The sequence below is a fragment of the Pituophis catenifer genome, unplaced genomic scaffold (assembly GCF_029215685.1).
Source record: "Pituophis catenifer annectens isolate HBS135680 unplaced genomic scaffold, rPitCat1.0.hap2 SCAF_12, whole genome shotgun sequence".
NCBI lineage: Eukaryota > Metazoa > Chordata > Lepidosauria > Squamata > Colubridae > Pituophis > Pituophis catenifer.
Window position 1 is genome coordinate 19809709 of NW_027256892.1, and position 14827 is coordinate 19824535.

General features: G+C 42.7%; 1 protein-coding gene across 4 annotated transcripts in view; it reads right to left on the minus strand.

Annotated features, from left to right (window-relative positions):
- Positions 1–14827, minus strand: part of LOC139323323 (opioid-binding protein/cell adhesion molecule) — a 484189-nt gene that overhangs the window by 352241 nt on the left and 117121 nt on the right. The gene's annotated exons all lie outside the window — the stretch shown is intronic.

The window sequence follows — 14827 nt, forward strand, 5'->3', positions numbered from 1 at the left end:
CAGTCCTCTTTTAAGGTATTTAACTTTATTAAAACATTTTCCCTATTTCACTCCTCTGCTTTTTTCCACTTTTCATATTTATCCTCTAACCATTGATAAAATCATTCCCATATGCTATAATAATCAAATTCTTTCTTCTCTTTCATTTCAAGTGTTAATCTATTCATTTCTGCGCATTCTAATATTTTCCTCATCACATTCTCATCCATAGGGATCTCTTCATTTTTTCCCAATTTTGTGTAAATACAATCATGGAATTTTCATTATTCATGATTTGTACGGCATGACACGTGATAGTTCAGCAGAATAGAATTCAGTATTGCAGACTAACTCTGCCCAGTGCCAGCAGTTCGAGTCTCACCGGCTCAAGGTTGACTCAGCCTTCCAGCCTTCTGAGGTCAGTAAAATCAGGGGTGAAATCCAGCAGGTTCTGACAGGTTCTGGACAACCGGTAGCGGAAATTTTGAGTAGTTCGGAGAACCGGAAAATACCACCTCTGGCTGGTCCCAGAGTGGGGTGGGAATGGAGATTTTGCAGTATCCTTCCCCTGCCATGCCCACAAAGCACGCCCATAAAGCTACACCATGCCCACAAAGCCACGCCCACAGAACCGATAGTAAAAGAAATTGAATTTCACCACTCAGTAAAATGAGTATCCAGATTGTTGGGGAAAATACGCTGACTCTGTAAACCGCTTAGAGAGGGCTGTAAAGCACTGTGAAGCGGTATATAAATCTAAGTATTATTGCTATCTTCCTTCCTTCCTCCCTCCCTCCCTCCCTCCCTCCCTCCCTCCCTCCCTCCCTCCTTCCTTCCTTCCTTCCTTCCTTCCTTCCTTCCTTCCTTCCTTCCTTCCTTCCTTCCACAGTGGTTAGAATGCAGTATTGCAGGCTAATTCTACCCACTGCCAGGAGTTTGATCTTGATCAGTTCAAATGGGGATTAAAAAAAAAAGGCTGACTCTGTAAACCGCTTAGAGAGGGCTGTAAAGCCCTGTGAAGCGGTATATAAGTCTAAATGCTATTGCTATGCAGCACAGGGTTACCGTTTAATCCCAACTTTCCCCCTTCATAATATTTTCAGTGAGTATGATGAAGCCACCCCCATAGACAAGAGGCCCATTTTTAGAAGATAAAATCTCCATTCACACAGGGCAGATGTAATGAGATTAGACCGTTGAGAAAGGGAGGTTTTTTTTTACATGGAATTCCATGTAAAGGATGAATTTAAAATCAGGGACCTGGTGAGCCTCACTTTCTGTTTGCCTCCCCGTCCTCCTTCCACCCACAGGTAGAGTGGGCCAACTTCAAAGACAGAAAACAAACTGAGCCACTTATATTTACTATCTGGGTGAATAGTCTTGTGCCCTCTTTTTTTTTTTTTTGGGTGGAGGAGAGGTTATTTGCAAATATCAGTGCCAGAAATGAAGATTAATTGTGGCTACGAATTAAACTGAAAGGTGCATTAAGTAGAATGTAATGTGTGCGATTATTTTTTTTCCCTCCCTGATGGCTTAATCAGGGAAGTGGAGAAGGGCTTCATCGCAACCGATTCAGTGCCAATCAAGGGGCCGGATTGGCAGGAAAATTGCCAGAGGTCACTTTAATGCTAATTTTAGGCTTTCGCAGTAGGCTTGAATTCACAAGAAAGATACTATGCTGTTTCTTCCATTGTTCATGTACAGGCTTTTCCGGAAACTTGAGCAGTAATTCCATATCAAATTCAGTGAAACCTAAGCTGGAGTAAGTGAATATAAGATTGCCACGATGTAAAAAAAGATGTGGAGACTCTAGAAAGAGTGCAGAGAAGAGCAACAAAGATGATTAGGGGACTGGAGGATAAAACATAGGAAGAACGGTTGCAAGAACTGGGTATGCCTAGTTGAATGAAAAGAAGGACTAGGGGAGACATGATAGCAGTGTTCCAATATCTCAGGGGCTGCTACAAAGAAGAGGGAGTCAAGCTATTCTCCAAAGCACCTGAGGGTAGGACAAGAAGCAATGGGTGGAAACTAATCAGGGAGAGAAGCAATCTAGAACTAAGGAGAAATTTCCTAACAGTTAGAACAATCAACCTGTGACATGGTTTGCCTTCAGAAGTTGTGGGTTCCCCATCAAAGGAAGCTTTCAAGAAGAGACTGGACAGGCATTAGTCTGAAACGATAAAGACTCTCTTGCTCGAGCAGGGGGTTGGACCTGATGACCTCGAAGGTCCCTTCCAACTCTGTTTCTCTATGTCTATGTCACATTTCTACTGTCGCTGTCAAAAATCGGCATAAAGAAAAACCCAAGACAAATGTCACCTTCTCAGATTTTTTTTTTTTTAATTTGTTTTATATGCCGCCCTTCTCTGGAGACTCAGGGCGGCTTACAATGTGTTAAGCAATAGCCTTCATACTTTTGTATATTTTATACAAAGTCAGCTTATTGCCCTCACAAACTGGGTCCTCAATTTACCTACCTTAGAAAGGATGGAAGGCTGAGTCAACCTTGAGCCTTGGCGAGATTCGAACCTGCAGTAATTGCAGGCATCTGGTCTTAATAACCAGCTTAATAACAGGGTGCACTTAGACCACTTAGACCACTTAGACCAAGGCTCTGCTACCAAGATTTGCTACGAACAGTCCCCAAATACTGTCAGAACTCCCTGGATTCATAATCTGATTTCATTTTATTTTTTATTTTTTTTAAAAAAGGAGAAATTTCTTTTGGTGTTCCTTACAGCTCTATGGAATCCTGGTTTTCAAAGCCAGCACAATAATAGATATTTCCCCCCCTCCCTCCTTTCACAAATGGCTAACTCGCTTTAAGCCGTCACTAATTATTTTTTTTTCCCCTCAAGGCCGTTTATTGAAGGCTAAATGGTAAAATGGAAATCTGACAGAAGTCAATCGTTTGCATCCAGCCATCAAACAAAGAGCCTTGGTAGTACAGTGGTTTAATGCACCCTGTTATTAACACAGCTGCCTGCAATTTCTGCAGGTTCGATTCTCCCCAGGCTCAAGGTTGACTCAGCCTTCCATCCTTTCTAAGGTAGGTGAAATGAGGATCCAGTTTGTGGGGGCAATAAGCTGACTTTGTATAAATATACAAAAGGATGAAGGCTATTGCTTAACGCTATTGCTGCCCTGAGTCTCCGGAGAAGGGCGGCATATAAATCAAATAAAAAAAAAATAAAAAACCGGGGGGTGGGGTGGGGTGGGGGGGGTGACCATGCCATCTTCACTTTCTTTTTTTTGTGCAAGGATGAAATAAATGACACGAGGAGGGACAATCTTGAGTAATCTCCCAAGGTTGGGGTTTATTGTTTCCCAGGGGCAATCAAAGGAGAACCTCAAAAACTCAAAGCGTCTTTAAAATTCTTCCCAAGCAAACTGCAGAATTTACTTAATGGCCTCACTTGCTAAATGAAGTCCTCTCGGTTTCGTTGTTTTGAAATAATTTAATCCTGAACGCGATAACATCCCTGACAACTGAGGGCATAAAAACATAACAGCTTTTCATTGACCTAAGCAACTGCATTATACTAATGTTGTGGTTTGTCATTCTTCTCTCCATATAAAACAACTCCGCCGTCTCTAAATCTTTTTCTTTCACCTTCTTCTTTTTGGGGGTTAGTAAAAAGCCGACGTATACGGCTAGGTTTGATATCATATTGCATGGCCTAATCCATCCCTCCAATAAAATTAATGCGCCTGCGTTCGAACGCCTGTCCAAATACTTCAACAAGCAACCCAGCGCAAATTATTTTGCCAGCGATTTCAAGAAACAAAAGGCCCACAGTTCGGGCACCAATCTAAGCATTATCTCGACTCCAGCTGCATCTGTGAAGATGCAGCCAATGAGAGAAAGAGAAAAAAGGAACTCTGTCCCCAAATTACCTTTCACTTTTCAAGCTTTTCCACATGATATGTTCTGTACACGAGGGCCTCCTGATAGGCCCTTGGTTGCCAAAGCTTTGGCAGAGAGGAAAAAGAGAGAGAGAGAGAGAGACGTTTTCGAGGCATCGCATGTCCTCCTAAAATCAAAGCCTCAAAAATCATCAGTCTTGAAAAAGCAAGAAAAGCTTCGAAACAGGGATGCTATTTCAGCAGGTTCTGACAGGTTCTGGAGAACTGGTAGCGGATTTTTTTTTTATATAATAATAATAATAATAATAATAATAATAATAATAATAATAATAATATATATATATATGTGTGTGTGTGTGTGTGTGTGTGTGTGTGTGTGTGTGTGTGTGTGTGTGTGTGGTTATTTGGGTTTTCTCCCGCGTAAAATTGGAGGTGTCTTGGCAACGTTTTGACGAAGTCTCATTCGTCATCTTCAGGCTGGTATTCTCGACTTTGTGCTTCTAGGAGCATTGCTACACTACATTGCATGAGACACTACTGGCAATTTGAGCATTGCTCCTAGAAGCACGAAGCCAAGAACACCAGAATATATATATATATATATATATATATATATATTTAAGACAGACAAACATTTAATACATCAATCCTCCCTTCCCTGTGATGCCTCGGTGTTATCTTCTAGGCTTCTTTTTCCATCTTCCATGAGTTTCTTCTATCTTCACATTCATCCAAACTATTCTAATATTTCATTTCTAAATCAATATTATAGTCATCATTTGTACACAATTATAGTATCAATCATTTATATCTCTCTCAACTATAAAAATAATTTCCATGTTTTAAAATATTCTGATTCCTCCTTATCTTTATCATCAAAGTTAGTCTATTCATTTCTGCACAGTCTAAAAAAAATTTAGACGGTAGCGGAAATTTTGAGTAGTTCGGAGAACCGGCAAATACCACCTCTGGCTGGTCCTAGAGTGGGGTGGATTAAAGCAATGAAAGCAAAACTCTGAGGCCTGGAGTTTCCTCAAAGTAAGAATTTATTAGGATTGCCAGCTGCATTAGGAATGCACACCTGGTGAAAACCCGACTCTGAAGGACCCAGGGTTTTCCCCACCCAAATCAAAACTCAAAGTTCTTGCCTCCAGGTGACACATCCATCACATGGTCCAATCAGGTCACAGCCCTCCTTCAGCAGCCTTTGGGCCATGCCTTCCAAACACCTGGTGGGGACGTCCTTGGCTCCCACAGGAAAGAATGTTATTTTGGCTACAATTCCCCCCAGTTTATCTCAATCTCCCCCCTTACATTCCTACAGCTACAACTGACCTTGCTGTGGCAGCCCTGAAGATATCCAAAATGGCTTCAGGGCTGACATAAGGCAGGACCAGTGGTGAAATTGAGCTGGTTCTATCTGGCTCGGGCAAACTGGTAACGCCAGTGGCGGGAGGCTCCACCCACCCACCCAGACGTTTATCATGTCCCATTTTTGACCCTCTGCGCATGCAAAGAAAGCTCTGCACATGCGTGGAGGAGGGGTGCGCATTCACATGTGTGAACCGGTAGCGAAAGTAAGTAAATTTCACCCCGGGCAGGACTTGAACTCATGGCCCTCTGCTTTCTAGCGCAGTGCCACTAGACCTTAACCACTAGACCTTACTGAGTATGCCATCCACTAAGCTCACAGTGAGTTTGAATTTGATCATTAACTTGGCTGGTTCTAATATTAATTAGAATAGAATAGAATAGAATAGAATAGAATAGAATAGAATAGAATAGAATAGAATAGAATAGAGTAGAGTAGAGTAGAGTAGAGTAGAGTAGAGTAGAATAGAATAGAATAGAATAGAATAGAATAGAATAGAATAGAATAGAATAGAATAGAATAGAATAGAATAGAATAGAATTTTTTTTTTATTGGCCAAGTGTGATTGGTACATAAGGAATTTGTCTTGGTGCATATGCATTCAATGTACATAAAAGAAAAGATACGTTCATCAAGTTACAACACTTAATGATAGTCATAGGGAACAAATAAGCAATCAAATCATATTAGGAAACAGTCAACATAAATCATAAGGATACCAGCAACAAGGTTACAGACATGCAGTCATAAGTGGGAGGAGATGGGTGACAGGAACGATGAGAAGATTAGTAGTAATGCAGATTTAGTGAATAGTTTGACAGTGTTGAGGGAATTAGTTGTTTAGCAGAGTGATGGCGTTTGGGGAAAAAAACCGTTCTTGTGTCTAATTATTCTGGTGTGCAGTGCCCTATAGCGTCGTTTTGAGGGTAGGAGTTGAAACGATGTTCGTTCATTAATTTCGCCATCTCTGCAAAGCTTTTAATAGGAGTTGAGAGGATGCGAACATATGTGCCATTTATCTGCCCCCCCCCAATCCGAGCAAGCTGGGTGCTTCATATGTTCTAGAATAGCCTTGCGCTCTCAACTGAGGTGAAGAGCAATGAGGCATAGTCGCCTTTCCACGTGCCCATTACTTTCAAGCAGACCAGTGGTTCAGGAAGACAGGACAAAATACCTTGTCAGTCAAGAGGTCAACCAGGCGTATCGGCCTCCCCCTTTGCTAGGTTTCCTGACCAGGGATTTGGCAATAACTAGGGCCAAAGAGCTACAGCTCTGGGAGTCTGTGGAATTTGAAGCAGGTGCAATTATTACATTTCCTTTTTCTTCCTCTTCTTCTTCTTTTTTTTTTTTTTACTGCTGCCCGGAGGATGCCTTAATTGTATTTATTATGATGAAGATGATTATGATACACTTTCCCCAAAAGAGCCCTCGGCAAAAAAAAAAATCTTGCCCTGAATATTAAAGGGTGAGCGTATCCCGTGGAAGCTTAAGGGAAAGATTCCGTATTTTTTTTCTTCCGAGCCTGCCCTTGGGGATCATCTCTGCTGCGGGATCTCTAAGGATCCTTTGGAGAGATTTGGGGAGGTGCAAAATATTTGGATTCCTGCTGTACAGCAGATGGTTGTGTCCTTCAAGGAGTAAGATTTGGTGAACAAGAATGGTCTTAATTATCCCCTGCCAGGGCTGGATGGTAATTATTAAGAAGACGTATTTATTTATTTTATTTATTGGTTCGATTTATATGCCGCCCTTCTCCGGAGACTCAGGGTAGCTTACAATGCGTTGAGCAATAGCCTTCATACTTTTGTATATTTATACAAAGTCAGCTTATTGCCCCCACAATCCGGATCCTCATTTTACCTACCTCGAAAGGATGGAAGGCTGAGTCAACCTTGAGCCTGGTGAGATTTGAACTTGCAGTAATTGCAGGCAGCTGGTGCTACTTAACAGCACTTTAGTCTGCTGTGCCACCAAGGCTCTTGATTGAATCCCAAATGTTGCCTTGCTATAAAGAGGAGGAGGAGGAGGAGGAGGAGGAGGAGGAGGAGGAGGAGGAGGAGGAGGAGGAGGAGGAGGAGAAGGAAGGAGGGATACAATGGGATTGTATCTTCCAGAATTCCCAGCTGGGTGGACTTCAAGTGGAGGAAGGGTGTCTTAAATGAAAAGGAACTGTGGGGTGGGGAGGGGTTAGTGCTATAAATCAGAGTTGGGCTTGGGAAAATGGAGAAAACCTTTCCCTGCCCTCATCAATGTCATCTCAAGGCATCTCTCACAAGAATCCAAAACCCAACTAGATTACAAGTATTTTTGAACAAAGAGGTGGAAGAACTGGCCCTCTTCGCAATAATTCCAATGGCCTCCCTGTTAGAAAGAAGGAAATTATCAGCTGAGTCTAGGAAGATCTTCATTAAAAATACATTTAGTTCTGGAGCCCGACAAAAGAGAGACCTGTAATACATGAAAGATTAGCTCCAGATTGCTGATTGGACTCTTTCACTTCATTATGGTAATTAGGCTTGTAAGGCTGTTGTGCTGACATTGACACTTTCCGGGCGTAATTTGCCTTTCTATCAGATTTAAGATGGCTGCCTCCTCCTTCAAGTCCTCAGCTGTCAACCCTGCATAGCTCCTTCAGCTTCCTCTTCCACCCCATTGCCTCTGGGCCCAGCTTCATGAATATGGATCATGGAGCATCTAGGCAAGAAAAGTAAAATGCACAGGTACAGTATATATGTGGTACCTTGCTCAATAGTAGTAACTGTTCTCAGAGTCCTAGTGGACCACCATTGAAATAGGAGTCAGCCGTGTGCAGCAGCTGCCAAAAAAACCCAACACAGTTCTAGGCTGTATAAACAGAGAGAGAGAATCAAGAACACGTGAAGTGTTAATTCCACTTTATAATGCCTTGATAAGGCCACACTTGGAATCCTGCATCCAGTTTTGGTCACTATGATGTAAACAAGATGTTGAGACTTTAGAAAGAGTGCAGAGAAGAGCAACAAAGATGATTAAGGGACTGGAGGCTAAAACATGAAGAACGGTTGCAGGAACTAGGCATGTATAGTTTATTGAGAAGAAGGACTAGGGGAGACCTGATAACAGTGTTCCAATAACTCAGAGGCTGCCACAAAGAAGAGGAAGTCAAGCTATTCTCCAAAGCACCTGAGGACAGGACAAGAAGCAACGGATGGAAACTAATCAAGGAGAGAAGCAACTTAGAACTATGGAGAAATTTCCTGACAGTTAGAACAATTAATCAATGGAACAACTTGCCTCCAGAAGTTGTGAATGCTCCAACACTGGAAGTTTTTAAGAAGATGTTGGATAACCATTTGTCTGAAGTGGTGTAGCAGGGAGTGGGACTAGAAGACCTCCAAGTAGTAGTGGGTTGCCCACGGTTCGCACCAGTTCTATAGAACCGGTAGGAAAACCAGAGGGAGGCTCTGCTCACCGACCCCGATGTCATCAGAATGCTTCTGCGCATGCGCAGAAGAGCATGTACACTCTCGAGCGGCCCCCGTTGCGAACTGGTAGTAAAGGTAAGTAGAACCCAAGTAGAGCCTTGGTGGCGCAGCAGACTAAAGTGCTGTTAAATAGCACCAGCTGCCTGCAATTACTGCAAGTTCAAATCTCACCAGGCTCAAGGTTGACTCAGCCTTCCATCCTTCCGAGGTAGGTAAAATGAGGACCCAGATTGTGGGGGCAATAAGCTGACTTTGTATAAAAAAGAACACCGCTTAGGGAGGCCCAAAAGCCCTACTAAGCAGATATATACAAAAGTATGAAGGCTATTGCTTAACGCATTGTAAGCCAACCTGAGTCTCCGGAGAAGGGCGGCATATAAATCGAACCAATCAATCAATCAATCAATCAATCCACCCCTGCCTCCAAGGTCTTTTCCAACTCTGTTATTATATATACCCTGTTTTCCCCCAAAATAAGACATCCCCTGATAATAAGCCCAATCAGGCTTTTGAGCGCATGGCAATAAGGCCAAGCACTTATTTCAGGGTTCAAAAATATATATATAAGACAGGGTCTTATTTTCGGGGAATATAAAGTCCTACATGTTCTGTCCTCCCATCTGTCTCCCATCTGTCCCCTTGGCCAAGCTCATCCCAAATCTACATGGAGGTAAGTAATGGTAATTACAAGATACCTTGGTAGTACAGTGGTCTAAGGCACCCTGTTATTAAGCTGGTTGTTAAGACCAGATGCTGGCAATTACTGCAGGTTCGAATCTCGCCAAGGCTCAAGGTTGACTCAGCCTTCCATCCTTTCTAAGGTAGGTAAATTGAGGACCCAGTTTGTGGGGGCAATAAGCGGACTTTGTATAAATATACAAAAGGATGAAGGCTATTGCTTAGCGCATTGTAAGCCGCCCTGAGTCTCCGGAGAAGGGCGGCATATAAATCAAATTAAAAATAATAATAATAATAAAAAGATACAAGTGGATATTATAGCTCTCCATCTGATTGTCAGAAGAAGAAGAAAAAAAAAACACAAATAGAAAGGGGACTTAATCAGCCAATTATAAAAGCAGAGAATAAACAAGAGAATTTGTATCTGGCTACCCCACTACACACATACACACATACACACACACCTGTTTCCGAATGTGGAGGTGGATTGCAAGAGGCTGATGAGATTCCTCTTAACAGAGAAATGTCTCCAGAGGCTGTTCACCACATGTATAGTAAGCCACCTAGAGACACTTAGATGAGATGGGAGTTGTACAACTGTGATGAATAAATGAATAGGCCTGAACCATCGGAGAGACGCATTCAGCTGAGCAGGGCCTCGTTGGCCACTGGGAGCATATCAGCAAGCTCAGTAATAAACCTATGCAGAAGTCTTCATGAATAAATGATGCTAGCTTAAACCCAGGTATTGCAACAGGGAAGAGGTGAATTGGCTGCTCCTTCCATTGTGCCAGGTGGAAGGAGACCCCCGTTACACCAGTTCAGTGCGCAGTGATGATCAGCGGGATTTAGGATTCAATAGATGGAAATGTGCTGCATCTTTCCTTTCCTTTCCTTTCCTTTCCTTTCCTTTCCTTTCCTTTCCTTTCCTTTCCTTTCCTTTCCTTTCCTTTCCTTTCCTTTCCTTTCCTTTTCCTTTTCCTTTTCCTCACTCTTTTCTTCCTTTCCTTTCTCCCTCTTTTCTTCTTCTCCTTTCCATCCTTTCTTTTCCTCCTTTTTTTCTTCCTTTATTTTACTTTCCTCCCCCTCCCCTCCCTCTTTCCTTTCCTCCTTCTTTTCTTCCTTTCCTTTCCCCCTCTTTTCTTCCTTTCCTTTCTCCCTCTTTTCTTCTTCTCCTTTCCATCCTTTCTTTTCCTCCCCTTTCCTTCCTTTCTTTTCATCCCTCTTTTTTTTCCATTACTTTACTTTCCTCCCCTCCCCTCCCCTCCCTCTTTCCTTTCCTCCTTCTTTTCTTCCTTTCCTTTCCCCCTCTTTTCTTCCTTTCCTTTCCTTTTCTCCCCTCCTCTCCCTCTTTCCTTTCCTCCTTCTTTTCTTCCTTTCCTTCCCTCCCACTTTTCTTCCCTTCCCTTCCCTTCCCTTCCTTTCCTTTCCTCCCTCTTTTTTCCTTTCCTTTCCTCCCCTCCCTCTTTCCTTTCCTCCTTCTTTTCTTCCTTCCCTTCCTTTCCTGTCCTCCATCTTTTCTTCCTTTCCTTTCCTCCCCTCCCCTCCCCTCCCCTCCCTATTTCCTTTCCTTTCCCCCCTCTTTTCTTCCTTTCCTCCCTCTTTTCTTCCTTTTCTTTCCTTTCCTCCTTCCCTTTCTCTTTCCCATTCCTGCCTTTAACTTTTCGGTTTTTCTTTTTCTTCTCTGTCAACGATGCCATTGAACGCCTGGAGTCTGCTCAGGTATGTAGAGGCTTTCCGAATCAAAGCAGAATGCAAATTTTTGCAATTCCGCTTCTAATCCTCCCTGAGCATATATAAATGCAGCTATTTCCATCCCGCTTCCCTCCTTCCTCTTTATTCCTCCATCTACCGTATCTCCAAATCCCCCTGGCAAATTCCTTAATTACCTGCCCATTAGGTTCTCTCACTTCCCAGCTGAACATTTTATCCTTTCTCTGATTAGTGTGGAGAATTAACTTTTTGCTAAGCAAAAGACCAAAGAGGGAGGGAAGTTTATACATGTAATTCTCCAAGCATCATTGGGGAAAACAGGACATTTCCTGTTAAACTCAAAAGTTCCTCTGTTAACTCCAGTTGTGGGAAGAGCTTGATTAACAAGGAAAAATAGAAGGACCCAGAGATGTAAATACAGCCAGATCAGCATCTTTTAGGTATCCAGATGTTATACCGCACTGCCTTTTATTTGCAGATGACACTAGGAAATCAGTTCCAGCTAACCTTAGATTTCTTTCCAGCTAACCTTAGATTTCTTTTCCTTCAAAATCTAAAGCAAAACAATCCTGAGTTACTCAGTACTCCTCCGAAATCACATAGGCAGAGGTTTTGAACAGAGACAGGAGCTGTTCTCTCACGCTTGCATACGTGGTGGGAGTCCAACGCAGGAGCAAATTGGGGCTACATCATAAAAGGGAAACTTTGGATGGTAGCTTGCATATGGGGCCTAGGACAACGCAAAGGTCTTTAAAAATCTTTAGCGCAAGTCGTAGAATAGAGTAGAGTAGAGTAGAGTAGAGTAGAATAGAATAGAATAGAATAGAATAGAATAGAATAGAATAGAATAGAATAGAATAGAATAGAATAGAATAGAATAGAATAGAATAGAATAGAATAGAATAGAATAGAATAACAGAGTTGGAAGGGACCTTGGAGGTCTTCTAGTCCAACCCCCTGCTTAGGCAGGAAACCCTACACCACTTCAGACAAATGGGTTATCCAACATCTTCTTAAAAACTTCCAGTGTTGGAGCATTCACAACCTCTGGAGGCAGGTTGTTCCACTGATTAATTGTTCTAAACTGTCAGAAAATTTCTTCTTAGTTCTAGGTTACTTCTCTCCTTGCTTAGTTTCCATCCATTATTTCTTGTCCTGCCCCTCAGGTGCTTTGGAGAATAGCTTGACTCCCCTCTTCTTTGTGGCAGCCCCTAAGATATTAGAACACTGCTAACATATCTCCCCTAGTCCTTCTTTTCATTAAACCAGACATACCAGTTCCTGCAACCATTCTGCATTTGTTTTAGCCTCCAGTCCCCTAATCATCTTTGTTGCTCTTCTCTGCACTCTTTCTAGAGTCTCAACATCTTTTCTACAATCGTAGCGACCAAAACTGGATGCTGCATTCCAAGTGTGGCCTTACCAAGGCATTATAACATGGAATTAAACACTTCACCTGATCTTGATTCTATCCCTCTGTTGATGCAGCCTAGAACTGTGTTGGCTTTTTTGGCAAGCTGCTGCTCATGGCTGGCTCCTATTTAAATGGTTGTCCACTAGGACTCTGAGATCCTTCTCACAGTTACTACTATTGAGCAAGGTACCACCATATACTGTACCTGTGCATTTTGTTTTTCTTGCCTAAATGTAGAACCTTACTTTCTACAGAAACAAACACTCTGGTTTCCTTTTTTAAACTGTTCTGCCTCAACTTCAGACCTTTGAAACTTTACCAAGAAAACCGATCGGGGAGACGATGAGACCCCCAACTTGCATCTAGAAGAAATAATCAGGAAAAGGTTCAGCCTACTTCCGTCGGATTCAAGCAACCAGAGCCACTCGTGAATAACAAAAGTCAGTAACTTTATTGTTTACCCACGTACAGTATATTACAAGATCCTCCTTAAACTGCCTGTTTCAACCCTGAAGCTGGCCTGACCGAAGCCACCTTTGAAGCTTCAGTGTTGCCCACACTGGAGCTGAGGGATAGGGAGGGGGGAAATAGAGATAGCTGGGGTTTTATAGCCAAAACAAAATACTTTCTCCTGGGAACCAAGGACATTCCCACAAGTGGCTGGAGAGAGGAGGAGTGATGTTACCAGGCAACCAGACCAGGTTCTACGTATCTTTATTACCGGTTTCGCAATGGGAGCGCACCAAGTGCTTGCTTCGAATTGCACGCTCCGCGCGCTTCCTGCGCATGTGCAGATCATCCATTATGACGTCCTGGCGGGTGGGCGGAGCCTCCCGCTGCTTTTACTACCGGTTTGCAAGAACCAGACAGAACCGGGAGCAACCCACCACTGAACCGGATGGCACCTTGATTGGACCATGTGACTGATGGGAAAGGGGGAAAACATTTACTTTCAATTAAGTGAAAACTGCGGGAATCTTCAGTGTCGGTTTTCACCAGTCTGTGCCAATATGACATATCCAATAAAGCTATTCTTTTTTTTTTTTAATTGAAAAGTTTTATAGGAAATACAAACATTTTCTCCCCCTCACCCTTCTCCCCTCAACCCCTCCCACCCCCTGCCTCCCACCCACCCCTTCCCCCTCCTTCCCCCCCTCCCCCCAGACCTTCCCAGAACAAGCACAGGGTATAAACATTCACAAACATAAAGCTAAAATACGCTAACAAATTATTGCATTCATGTTCTCCCTAAGTCTTTAACTCCTTATAACTCAAAAAACTATAAACATAAAACTACTTAAAAAATTATTTCATTCATAAGATTCATATATGTATCTTCTTGTTCGGATACTTTTTTTTGTATATAGTCAATCCATCTTCTCCATTCCAATATATAGCTTTCATTTGAATGGTCTTTTAAGGAGTGATGAAATTTTTGCCATCTCTGCCAAATGCACAACTTTTAGTGTCCATTCCTCAATGGTGGGTGGACAATAAAGCTATTCTTTGAGGAATCTACCTGCCTCGCAGTTCTGTTTGCTATATGGGTGTATTACTTGGAACCCTGACATTAAACTGACTGACAGCCTGCCTTCCCCTGGGAGTAACCAGACAAGATTTGGTCGTGGATCTTGGGAGGCCAAATGTCTGCTGCTTGTGGCTGTGCAAGGACTCCAAGCTAAGCCCTCGCTTGACCCCTACTTCCAGTTTCCCACATCTTTTCCCCGCAGACAGGCCACAGAGGTATATTGTCACCCCACACTCAGAGCCAAAGAGAAAGCTTCCCCAAGAGAGAAAAGTTCCTCCTGCTTGTTACACGAGCTTTCTGTGGATCTGTGGATTTTATTGTCCAATCTGGGCAGGAGAGGGATTCATTAGCCTACATCACTTGAGGGCCAAATCAGATGCAACTTTCGAAAGCATCTTTAGACTTGAAAAAAACAAGGTTTTCACACACACCCCTTTCTTTTTTTTTTATTAGGAGAAAGGAAATTGGTTTCTGGGAGTGGGGGGACTAATAATTTAATAATTACTAAGGCTAAATTAAGCATCGGGGTTCCAACTCTGCATGAGATAATTATCCCCAGAGGAAGCATTAGCCTTTCTTCTCGAGGAATAAAGAAAAAAGCATATCATTGAAGCCATCCTTCCCAGATTTCCCCATCCCTATCATGGAGGTTCACAGCCCTGGGGGCAGTTGACTGTGATGTCAAAACACAATCCAGCAAGTTACTGGCAGCTGCTATTTCTACCCACTGTGCTGGCACATTCCAAATAAACTCAACTCATAATATCAACCCAAGCTGTTAGGAGCCTGGCCTTCTCTTGGACTATTAT